Source organism: Chamaea fasciata, unplaced genomic scaffold, assembly GCF_029207755.1.
Source record: "Chamaea fasciata isolate MVZ Bird 193981 ecotype frontalis unplaced genomic scaffold, bChaFas1.0.hap1 SCAF_16, whole genome shotgun sequence".
In the NCBI taxonomy this organism is placed as follows: Eukaryota; Metazoa; Chordata; class Aves; order Passeriformes; family Sylviidae; genus Chamaea; species Chamaea fasciata.
In genome coordinates, this window is record NW_027094101.1 from 5,788,576 (window position 1) to 5,801,171 (window position 12,596).

Here is a 12,596-nt window from a genome sequence, read left to right on the forward strand (position 1 = left end):
CGGCGAGCATGGGGATCTCCTTCAGAGCAAGTGTGTGAGTGCAGAGCCCAAGAGGGATCTGCAGAGCGTTTAACATGACCAAATTAACCCCTGTGGACAGGCGAACACTTGTTTACAGAGCAGAGTAAAGCAGAGATGGAAATTTATGGTGTCACTAAAAGAACTTCTCACCTGGAGTACAGAGGAGAGGAAAGAGATAGCAATATTTCCCACTGAAAGGAGGAAGAAAGGCTCTTAACAAATCAATACCCTTATTTAGTCAATAAACCCACAAAACAACCCCTCCAAGGGATAAACATGGAGACAATTCCCAGCTTGCAAACAGGCAGGCTCTGATGCTGGCCTTTGACAACGACTTTAAATGTGCTGGTCTCTCTTGGTGGCAGGAGGTCAGTGAGGAGCAGGTCCGTTGGGAGTGGGCTGGCCAGGGGGCTGCAGGCTGGAGCTGTGCACTTGGGAGCCTTGGAGAAGAGGGGAAGGGTCTTGGGAGCACCCTGCAAGGAGGATGAGCAGGATAACTCAGGCTAACATCCCTTCCTGAAGCGGCACATTGAGCACTGCTGGCTTTGGCACTCCCGTGGGAAATGCACAGGAGGAGCAGTGTCCAGGCAGGGATGCCCCAGGTAAGCTGGGAGCATGCCTGGGGCAAAACTCAGCTGGAAATGCATGAAGCTGCTCTCAGCAGTGGCTCAGCAACATCTCAGGCAGAAAGGCAGAGGCATCTTAGCTTATAGAGGCATTTACCAGGCTGTGAACCTCCGGAAGACAACAGCTACAGTCAGAAACTCATGACACAGCCCTGTGATGTGAGCGATGTTAAGAAATTAATTTAAAATGTTTTCTTTCCTTTTTCCCCCTCTAAATATATGTATATATTTATTTATTTTTGCTTAGCCTGCAGGCTTCAGATCTTCAAGTTTTCTCCATAACCATGAACTAGAAATTTGCTTGGAAGAAATCCAAATCGTTCTCTTATTCACAAGATTTCAAGAGCCGGAGCTTTGAGGAAAAAACATTTCTGTCATTACAGCACTCATGGTAGAGTCTCAGGAGCCACCAGAGCAGAAGCACAGCTGAGCAGCACCACGGCATGGACTCCCAGAGCCTTGCAGAAAAATCTACCACCCTGCAGCAGAGCAACCACTGGACACCAGCTATCCCAAAACAAATCAAATTAAGGAGTTTGTTGCAGTTTTTTTCCATCAAAAATGACCCATCTGAATTAATTTCCCATCCATGGAATGGGTCTGACCATGGGATTGCATCCTGACTCTCATGCAATGTCTCTTTTCTCTACCAAGTACATGGAAGCTGAAACAGAAATATTGGGCCAGACTTTACAAGGCAGCATTTTGGGGGGAAAACTGGAGGAATTCAGACAAAGCCAAGGCTTTCCAAAGTGGTATCCAAGACCTCCATGACTTGATGGAGCACAGGATTATTTCCTTCTGGGTCTATGATTTTCTCCCAGCACAGTTGCAGACTGTTACATGGGTTAGAAGAGAGACATCCTCAGTCAAGGCTCACCAATATCGCTCCACTGAACTGTGAGATGCTCAGATTTATTCCAGCCAAGTCCTGGCCCAATATATATCTTCCATGTTATATTTCTTTTTTTTTTTCTTCTCCTCTCTCCTCAGATGCTGTTCACTACCCAGAGCATCCGTCAAGAAATGAAGCACTTATTAGTGTAGGATAGCATCTGTTCTCTTGTGTTTTTGAGAAAGTTCATGCTTGAAATGCAGCCAGAGGTTGAGTTAGAGGCAGTACCTGACTGTTAAGAGTTCAAAGCTGGCTCCTAATTGTGTTTAAGAGCTGGATACTCACAGCTGGGAGAAGTACTGACTAATCTTGTTTATACTGTTGGGAAATGTCTTAGTCCCAGTGTAGCTCAGTACTTCCTATTCTGGCTACTTGAAGAGAGTGGGAAGTTTTTTGGACTCATTTAGCTAAGGTTCAGCAAATTTAGAAATGGAGGGAGCCAGGTATGAATGCAGGAGAATTTCCACTGGAAACTATCTGTCTGCTTCAGGTGCCTGAGTTTGCATCCTGAAGCTGCCAAGAAAAGTCACCAAGAACTGATGTAGGATCTTCCTGCCTTTGGAGAGAGGTTTGGAAAATCAGGCAGGAACGAGTCATTTAATAAGTGTGCAAGAGGCTGTTACTTGGTGTAAAAGTGAGGATTGCTTTTGTACCTGGGCTCTCTCAAGAAACCCAGATGTCTCCAAAATGGTCCTGGGGTCACCTGGCTCCAAAACCCTGCCAGACCTTGGATGTTGAGGCTGCAAACTCAGTTCTACTGCTAAATCCAGAACATATCTATCAAAATGCTGGGATTTACACCAGCATAGCTGCACAAGGCCCCTGCCAGTAAATGCTCTAGTAATTGGATGCAAATGTGTTGGGGTAGGCAAAGGTGGGGGGGGTTCAGGCAGATAAAGGCACCTGAAATATGCTCTACAGTCAGTCTGTGTTTCCTGATAGAGAGACATCTGTATCTCTAAATTTAGAAATGATACTCTCTTTCCAGCAGGTAATAAACCAGCAAGCGCTGTACATATTTTTTCTATTTTGAATTCTGTTAACTGACAATTTAACCTAAAATCTCTTGTATTTTCCACTTGTTCGGCTGTAAATAGAGACTGACAGTTTATTTTCAAACATCCCGGTTTTAAAAAAAAAAAAAAAGAAGAAGAAGAAGAAGAAGAAGAAAGAAAACCACACCACCATCACAACACAACCCACCAACATTTGAAATAAATACTTATGGGTCCATGACAGACTACAGACGTGCAGTCAACGCTCCGCAGCAATCTCTCGGAGCTGTCACACTCCGTGATCGGTCTTTTACAAACACAAACACCGTTGATTTCTTATCAAATGTAAAACCTCCACAGCTCTTTCGTAAATGGTTACCGCGAGCATGAAATCGACATTGTGAATCACATGTGACACTGCCTTGTCTGCTCGTAATTGAGCCGCGCGTCACCCGACACCCTGCGAGGAGCAGGATCAAGCCTGGCCTGCCCGGGTGCTGGGCTTTGCTCCTTCACACAGGGCAGTCAAGGCTCTGTCCCACCTGCCTGGTGGTTTCAGTCTCCGTGGGGTTGTTGTGGACGTGGTGCTGTTGTGTTTCTGGGCGAGGGAGGGTTTGGGGTGGGAGGCTGCGTGGGGAAGGGGTTTGGGCTGCCTGTGGCATCCTGGGGAGAGTGAGATTGGCATGTTCGCAGGGCACCCAAAATGCCCGGGCACCCAAACCAGGACTCTGTTGGGGTGTCAGTAGCCTGTGGGGCCCAGTCCCCGGACAGGACCTGCAGGTGGGGCAGGACCCTTCCTCCAACAGCACCCAGGGGCTCTCCCCATTTCTGACCATGCAGAGGGGACAGCGTGGCATTTCCTGGCTGCTTAGTGCCCCCAGATTGGACAGACAAATGCGTGTGCCCCCTCATGCCCTCCCTTCTCAATTCCCTCTTTTTTTTTTTTTCAGTATAACCCAAATGAGTAATTCCCTGCTGAAAATCTCCTTGGTGTCCCTCCAGGACCCGGCTTTAGTCCTTACTCTCCCACATTCAATACATGAGGTAGATCTGCTCTCTGAGCATTCCCCATTTTGGGTCCATCTGGACAACTCTGAAGTACTCTCCTCTTTGCACAAACATATTACCTAGCTCAGATTGGTACAGTCGGGGTGACCCATTAAAATAAAACACAGAAATACAACAGAATTATGAAACATTTACATGGAAACATTTCCTGCATCTCTATCTATAAATAAAACTGTGTCTTATTAACCAGGAGATGGAGGATGAGTAGAAATAGAGTGGTCTATCTATTTATATAATTATATAATCTATCTAAATAAAACTAATCTATTTTTCATGCCATCTATTTCTTCAATCCAAAATATACTCGTTACCATGGAGCAATGATGTCACTGAAATGAATGACACCCATAAATGCAGACGAGCTGTAGTTATTCTGATGATCCAGGACTTCTCTCTTTGCTCATTTGCTTAATTTTACACATGTGAGGAGTAGCTTGGAGCTAAATAGTATCACAGCAGCAGCAAGCCAGGCAATGTTCCTGCTGACTGCAGACTGAGGGCCCTGCTCTGTGATGTGCCACACTCCCTGTGATTTTCTGTGCACGTGGAGGTGCCTGTGCCCACCCACCAAGAGAAGTGCAAGCTGACTGCCTTTCACAATTCCTTGCTCAGCCTGGGATAATTGCTGGTTTATTTATCAGTGTTCAGGAGCAGCACAGGGTTGGGTGCTGTGTGTGTTCTCCATTGCGAGAAGTTTAACTTAATGCAATGTTGCATTTAATTTATGGAATGTAGCCCGTTGCTATGGCATTGAGCACATAAAAAAACAATCAATAAATAAGTGGAATTGGTGTCAATGGGAATTTTGTACAAAGATGTGCAGTAGAGTATGACTCTTCATTTAGAAAGGCAAAGATACAATTTATTTCACCCTTTCTGGATGTAGTTTAACCTCCCCCTCGTTGGAGAGGTGCATTTCCTGACGAAGAGTTATGTCTGTTTTGATTTTACTCAAGAATAATAAAAAATGTTTTCCTTTTGGTGGATTTATTGAGACCTTTGGCATTCCAAGACAGGATTTTCATATTCAAGACTGGAACATACGGCCTAGAGCATCCAAAGGAAATGAAGCTGTGTATCAGTATGACACACGCATTTGTGGGAAAGTCCTTCGAAATGCAAATAGCAATTATTTGGTGAGCCAGGCAGGCTGAAGTAAATGGGAAATCTCCAGTAAACACAGCAATCACAAACAGGATTGGGAAAAAAAAGAAAAAATCTGTGTCTTCAAAAATACCAAAGTGTTGTGTCATGTTGGTGTGGCCTGTGGGGGGTGGGGGGAGTTGCCCACAAGGTCACTTCTCCTCCACAAGGTCTTCCTAAAATAGATGTTTATTCAGCAGTGTTGCATTGGGTTTTATCTAAGCAAAAATTGGACCATAAATCTAAGTGTGAAAAGGAAAGCTCTCCAAAAAACTCTACATCCTGTTGGTTTGGGGTTGTTTTTTTTTTTCTTTTTCCAATAACATCAATCAGACAATTTAATCACGGGCTCAGGTTAAAAATGGTGTTCTGTAAATAGCAGTGGGAAGTGGACAATACAGCTGTGGCCATTTGAGCTGCCAAAGTGCTGCTGCATTTGGGTCTGGAGGGAGACAATCCTGCAGGAAGAGTGCATAAATAGGGAAGAGAGATCTTACACGTAGATTTATTAAACAGCACTACAGAAATCCCCATCATTATCCAACTTCACAATTTTTTGTCTTCTGGGCAGCAGCCTCACCATCTTCTAATGAATTATCCAAGTGGGACAAACCCTTGCACGTCTCTTCCTTTTGCCACAGAGTTGCAGGAGAATATGATTCCCAGGTGGTGAACATTCAATATCCCTGATGAGACCAAGAGGATGGAGCTGGTGGAAGCAGCACAAACCCAAGGTACGGAGCTGTATCATGCTATCAAAATAATCTGTACACTTGGCAGCCAACCCCTGGCACCTGGAGGCCAACAAGATTTGCCACTGAGCTCCATATTTACATTTTCCTGCAGTCTTTATGGCTGCCATCCTTTTGGTTCTTCATCCTCCCTCTGTGGAGGCTGAAGCTGTGACAGGTGCATTTGTTGGCTTGATTCAGAGTCCACTGGTGCCAGCAGAAAACCTTCCCTAGACTTCAGCAGATTTTGGGATGGACTCCTGACAGCTGGCTCAGACGTGGTCCTAGGGACAGCCCCATTGTGCTGACCTACATTCAGCCCTATGCATTTCCAGCTTGGGAAAGCCCTGGGAGCTCCCAGGGATGACTGATTTCAGAAGACTGGCTTCTTGAAAGCTGCTGAGCTGAGGATGGCAGCAGGCTGAGATGCAGCATTTCCCCATCCTCAGAGGGTCTCCTGCCTGCTGCCCATGCCCAGGCACCTCTCTAGGGACAAGAGATGGAGGTGGCAGCCCAGGATCACCCACCCCATGGGAGAGCAGAGCTCACCAGAGACCAACAAGCCCCTGGACAGCCCTGGCTCTCCCTGAATGAGAGGGGAGGGGAAAAAAAATCAAAACTTTAAGGTATATGAACTGTGAAATTAAATCGAAATACTCAAATAAAGAATCACATAACAACATAAGCAAAGATGTTTACCAGGGCTTGAAGTTAAATACAGATTTTTTCATAAACCCTAACACCAAACGCAATAAAGTTCTCTGGAATGTTAAATATAATTTACAAGGGAAAAAAAATGTGCCCTGCTGCCATAAAGCATCTTGCGCGGTGTCCCTTTCCAGGGATCAGTCCAGGGTGCAGAAGGAAACCTGCCCTTGCTGAGGATTTCCCCATCCAAAGTGATCATGAGCACACTCGGTGAGCGAGCAGCCCTTTCTCCATCTGCAGCACAGCCAAGAAAAACGGGAGCCAAATAATCTGTGCTGCAGCTCCAGCAAAAGGGGCTGCCTGGAGTGGGGAGCATCGGCTCGGGGTCCCAGCTGCCCCAGTACGGGGTCCCAGGCAGGCAGGAGCACGGCCCAGCGCCTTTCATGGCCCATCTGGACCTCGCAGCGCCTGCTCCCAGGCTGGAGAGTTGGGTCCAGGGAAAATGGGGGTCTCACATGACACTTATTCCTTGACTATTGCCCTTGTCGCTCCCCTGGCGTGGCTGACATTAACGCCCTGAACTGACAGCACAAAGGCAGCATCTGGATAGCATCGCCTGTGGCTCTGGAGTCACGGCTGGTGGACTTGTGGGCTATCCAGATATATTCATTAAAACACTAATCAAGCAGAAGCTCATTTGTGGAATTGTCTTTGAATTTAAAAGGGGGGAAAAAAAAAGATGGTTGGACTACAAAGCCACTGCGGTCCAGAAGTGCTCTCTCCATGAAAGCGCTTTGCCAGCCCAGGGCAGTTGATGCCAGCTCCAGTCCTGGGTGCCTGGATGAGTTTGCCAGGTCCTGTCAAAAGGGCAGGAATTGACAAAACAGGCATGGTGGTGACAACTGGGGATGAAGAGCTCCTCGATGAGCTGTGAGCTGCTCCCACATGTCCCTGCACAGGGGCAGGTCTGTGTCTTCGTGGGTAGATTCTCTCCTGTAGCTGTGTTAGTATGTCACAGCTATTAGAGGATTATATTTCTTATATGAATTTATATAAAATTTTTAATATAATTATATAAAATTGCATTATATTTAAAATAAAAAAGTACACACAGAGACTATTTCGCAGTCCTACCCCTCTCTTGTGATAGTTTGAAAGGCTTTATCTCTTCCTTCTTACCATCAAAACTCTGAGGCTGTGAACTGCCCCCAAAACTGAATGTCTCCCTGCAAGTGTAATCTTGAGAGAAGTTTTTAAAATTTCTAAACACAAAAAAATGGTCTGTCATATGTCCCCAGTGTCCTCAGCAGCTTAAGGAACAGCCCCCATTTTCTGGGAGCAGAACCAGCACATACCAGTCTCTGTGCTCCTCAGGATACAGGCAGCAAAGAGGGAGGGATGGTGCTTGCATGGGGTCCAAAACCTAAACCTGATATGTCTTCTCCTGGATTGGTGGCAGATTTCAGTTTTGGGTTTGGACCAAGGATAGGCCCTCCCCCAAGAGAGGTGAATTGCTGGTGAAGAATTTTAAACCTCAAGGGAACTTTCCCCTCTACGGGCAGGTCACCGGGTCTTGCTCCTACTGCTACTGGGCAAAAAAACTCCACCTTGGCTTCAGGAAGGTCTCAGGGCTGCCTGAGCAGCAGAGGTATCCTGGCAGCTGGGGAAGATTGGGGTGGGGTCCAGGACTTGGAGTCAGCCAGATTTTACCATGAAAAATCCAACTTCTGTAAAAACCCCCCAAAGTCAAACCCCAAATCCCCCAAACCTTAGAGAAGAGAAAGTGCCCTCAAGACTAGCTCCCCTCTAGCAACTTGGTTGGACAAGGAGATACATATGTGCTAAAACTAAACTAATTTTCAGCCTCTTGGAGGAAATGAAATGACTGTTGCTATCATGGTGTAGCGTGAAAGCCTGGGTCACGGGGGGACGGGAGACAATCCTTTGTTCCAGTAGTCCCAGGTGCATCATGTACTGGGCAGAACTTTAGCTTACAATTTGGGATTAAAGTAAATCCTAGTATTTTTCTGCATGCCTGCCCGCTCCCTGGCTCCCAGAGACTGCTGGGTAACTGCCTATTATCCCGTGGTTCCACTTCAGTGCCCTCCCCAATAAAACTTTTCATATCCTTATAAACGAACTAGATTGCCGTGTTATAAACATTTACACTGTGCTAACAGATCATCTCCGCACATCAGAATTGGCTAAATTCCCTTTTCCAGATGAATATATTGAAGGAGATTAGAGATATGATAGCTTTTCAGATTGCTGAACCCAGAGAAATTAGTTTAGTGAGCATTTACAGAGGCTAAATTGGAACCATTAAATAGTGGATTAAATTGATGGTACTTTCATTGTCTGTCCTTCGGTACTGCTGTAAAATCAATTAGCCGTCACTATTCCATTCTCCATATAGTGAGATTGTCAGCCTGGCTAGGAGCTGCAGAGCCTCACAGCAGTAGCAAGCAGTGTGAAAATACACCTATTAGGTGATGTGGCATGAAATAACATCATAGGGCAGAATGTCCCAGTGAGATTTATCCCAGCCTTATCTCTACTTTAACAGAGAGGGGACAGACAATAGACTCTGGTGACACTCTTATCCTCTGAACATGTGCACCGGGATGCTCTCTGGACTGACAATTATTACATTGCCTCTCCACTGTCCTGAATTTTGCATCGGAAATCCCCGCTTTGCCCCCCTCTTAAACTGGCAGAGTCCCACATTAAGAGCAGAGGATTTGAGCGGAGTAGGTTTGCATCTGATTTGGGGAGAGAAAAAAAAAAAAAAAAAGAAAATATATCAACTTTCTCCCTCTTGGTTTTGTTACAGCAGCTCTAAGTCCTGCTAGCTGGCTGATTTATAAGTGCAGCTCCAGCCTGTTTTGGGGGACAGCACAGCTTTGCCACAGCGGGGGAAACTGAGGCACAGGCATCACTGTCCTATCACTTCCCAGAGATGTCTGAGTTCTGCTGATGAGGACAATGCCAAGTAATTGGGAGCCCTTTTCAGCCCCAGTTGCTTGTTTTCCACCTTTTCTTACATGGGAGAAAAACCAGAAAAGGGTGAATAACCTGCTCCCAGGTGATGGGGTGAGTTGAAGGTCTCTTCACCCACCAACTTCCCACCACCACTCTACCAGAAAGAGAGAGAAACTCTGGAGCCCTGACTGCATCCACTGCGTGCAGTTATCTCCTAATTGGAAAAATGGAAATACCTCCCAAATTTGTGCCATTAAATTCTTATCTTAAATGGCGAAATTTAAAAGTAATGAAGAAAACAAATTCCCTAAATTTAAGCTTTAACCTTTTGACCTTTTTCCTGCTGTTTTTCTTCCCAGGAGAGGTCTCAGCCTTGGTTTGAAAAGCTATCATCCCTCTTGTCCACTGTGGGGTGAACTGGAGGAGATTTTCCATCCCCAGAGAGCTTTCCTTTCAATATTTAAGTTTTCTATTGAACATAGAAATGGGAAAAAAAGCCCTTACACTTCCAATAAAACTGCATCCAGTTCCAATTTCTTGCATTGATGTGACAAAGTTTTTAAATCTCTTGTCAACGTCTTAGCTATGCTTCACGAAGGAACTATCTAGAGCTGCTGGACTTCATATTAAATGTTTTCTAGGCTGGTAATAGGGACACTCTGTCTTCAGTTCTCAATAATTCTCCTCTTTGCAGGGGTGAGACGGGATTCCAAATGCTCCTCGCTTATTTTAGTGTCCTAAACTTGGAGGATGTTCAAATTTCCCCTCCTCCTGAGCAGGATGTGGGGTGAAGTGGTGATTTCATTGCCATTGTATTTCATGCAGTGCTCCTCTGGCTGACCCAAGCCGCCTTCTCTGCTGGCTGAAATGGATGCAGAGCAGCATCCCCACTGATCTGCAAAGCACTGTGCACAGTCACTGCGAGTGCTCCTTACCCAAATCTCCATCTCCTGAGTCCAGAAAGGTGTCCTCTCTGTGGGGACCACGCAGCAAGTACGGCTGAAGCTCCCACTTGTTCTCAGCTCATGGAAATGGGGGAAATACAGAGGGTGAAAGGTAATGTCAGCCCAGCACTTCAGCCCCGGATTTGGCCATGTTTACAGAGACACCCTCCACTACTCCCCTAATCAGGTCTCGCTCTCCTCCATCCCAGGCAGCAATCAGGGCTTCGTTATCACTGGAATCTCATTGCTAATTGAGGTCTGAGAGCCTTTATTTCCTGGACATCTCATGCATGGTGAGGGCAGCACCTTCTGCAAATAAATCATGTCATCATCTGTTTGGCATCGCTCTTCATTGCAGAGGGCTGGGGATCACGATCAAAACATTTGGTTTCTCAAAATCATCCTCAGAGCTTCCTCCTCTCCACCCTCCACCACTGCCTTGGGATTTCTGGCACCTCTCTGTAGACAGAGTCAGGCTGTTAGTAGCTGCTACATGGAACAAAAATTTCCCTAAATAAATTCATTTATAGCCAACATAATTTTTTTTTTTTTTAATTTGCAGCATCTTCTGTTGTTCTTCCTCTTCTTGTAATTCCTACAAATTTCTTTCCATAGGAATCATCCTGTCTCTTCTAAAATATTGCATGTCTGGCTTTCAGGGATTTCTGTCTGTAACAGCTGTGGGGTCAGATTGAGTGAGCCTAGGTCAGCTTCAGGATGATGCAACACGTGTTGGTGCAAATCGCAAGTTTCCATTTTCTCAGAGTCCACACTTCCCTCGCAAGGAGGGAAATACTGATGTGACCCTGAGAAAGTCACACTGCCCAGCTGAGCCTCAGTGTCCTGTCTACTGGGACTCTGACCAGGTACATCCCAGACAGCTTTCTCCTGTGTGGAAACAATTTTTTCTTCTCTTCTTCTGGAGTTAAACCTTTGCTTGTTCTACATTTTTCTATTGCATGGACATCTTTTAAGACCCCCTGTCTTAGTTCCTGATATTTCTTATTTAACATGAAATAGTTTTGTCACTCCCAGATGTCCTCCTAGCCCAGCTGCATCACTGTCCTACTTCAACATTGCCTGTGATGTTCACCTTAACAGGCAAAGCAGACACAGCAGAGCAACAATTTAACCCTGAAAAAGAACAGATTAGCCAACTACTTTCTTAAAATTGCTTAGCTTGGTGACCTGATAGTACTCAATGGCTTGTCCTGGATCCCAGACCTGGTTGTGGCAAGTCACACTTTCCAAATTCACCTCTTGCTGCTGATGAAGGATGCTGTTCCCAAATCAACAGGGAACTTCAGCAGTCAGCCTGCAAGACAGATCTAACAGCTTCTGCCATTGCCCCATTTATCTTCATTTCCATTTTTGCATTGATGGGTATCATACACCACAAAGAGCCAGCCCAGCCGTGAAATGACACTGGACTGGCAACCTCATAATTATCCAGGCTCACGTATCAATTCTCTTCAATCCCTTCGTGACACTCCATTGCTTCCTCATAACTTCCTCATCTGACAGATCAGCACTGTGCACCCGAAGCGCCTGAAAGCCCCCGGGTAATGGCCTCAGGGACAAAGTTAGCCCTGGCAGGAGTGGGCAAAGACGCTTGTTGGCTTCAGGAAGACTTCTGCTCACTTTGTGCCAAGCCTGAAAACTGTCCAACGTCCCTTCCATGCACACAAAGACCTCATGCCTTTTATCTGCTCTGCTCCCTGGGTCTGAGGTGCAGCACTGCAAGGACCCACCCTGCTCCACAGCCGTGCCCCCTGTTCATTCAGCCAGCCCCACGGATGGTTTGCCCTGACTCTTTTCTTTTTCCTCTTCTTAAGAGGAATTTAAACTCTCCTTGCAATCCAAAGCGATTGTACCACAGATATGGACACAACATGAAGGTGTCAAGAGGGAGAAGGGTGGGAAGCAGTTGTTATAAATTTCTTGCCCCGCACAGCCAGGCTATTTCTGCCAAAACATCTTCCCTGTTTTGAGGCACAGTGTTTGCAGCATGAGCTGAACTGTGGGAGCACTGATGTGAGCTCTGCAAGAGGACTTGGGGTCTTGCCCCTTTCCCCTCAAACTGCAAACCCCAGAGCAAAAACCTCCTTGGAGCTGCTCCCCCTCCTCAGCACAGGGGCAAAACACAACCCATGGACAGGCAGCTTCCACAAGCCGGAGGAGAAGGGATGTAGAGCAGAAAGCTGACAGCACACCCTTGGAGAATGGGGGACTTTTACTCCTGCTGCCACTTGCATCCCAGGGAAGGGTGGGTGGGGAATCCTCCCTGGCTTGCTCAGTGCTGGCAGAGCCGTGCAGACAAGCTGGGCAGTGGGTGTTGAGCTGCCTGAGCCCCTGCTGCTCCAGGCAACTGCCTTCTCTGCCTGCTCCTGGGCCCCTTCTGCCTGTCACAGAGGCACAGCGTGTGTCCCAGTGAGGGGACGGCCAGGGCCTGCCACCCGGGACAGGCGGTGGCGGCAGCAAAGCCGCGCTCAGCGGAGTGCGAGGCTGCTCGAGTCGGGGAAAGCCTCACCACTGGTTTTTAA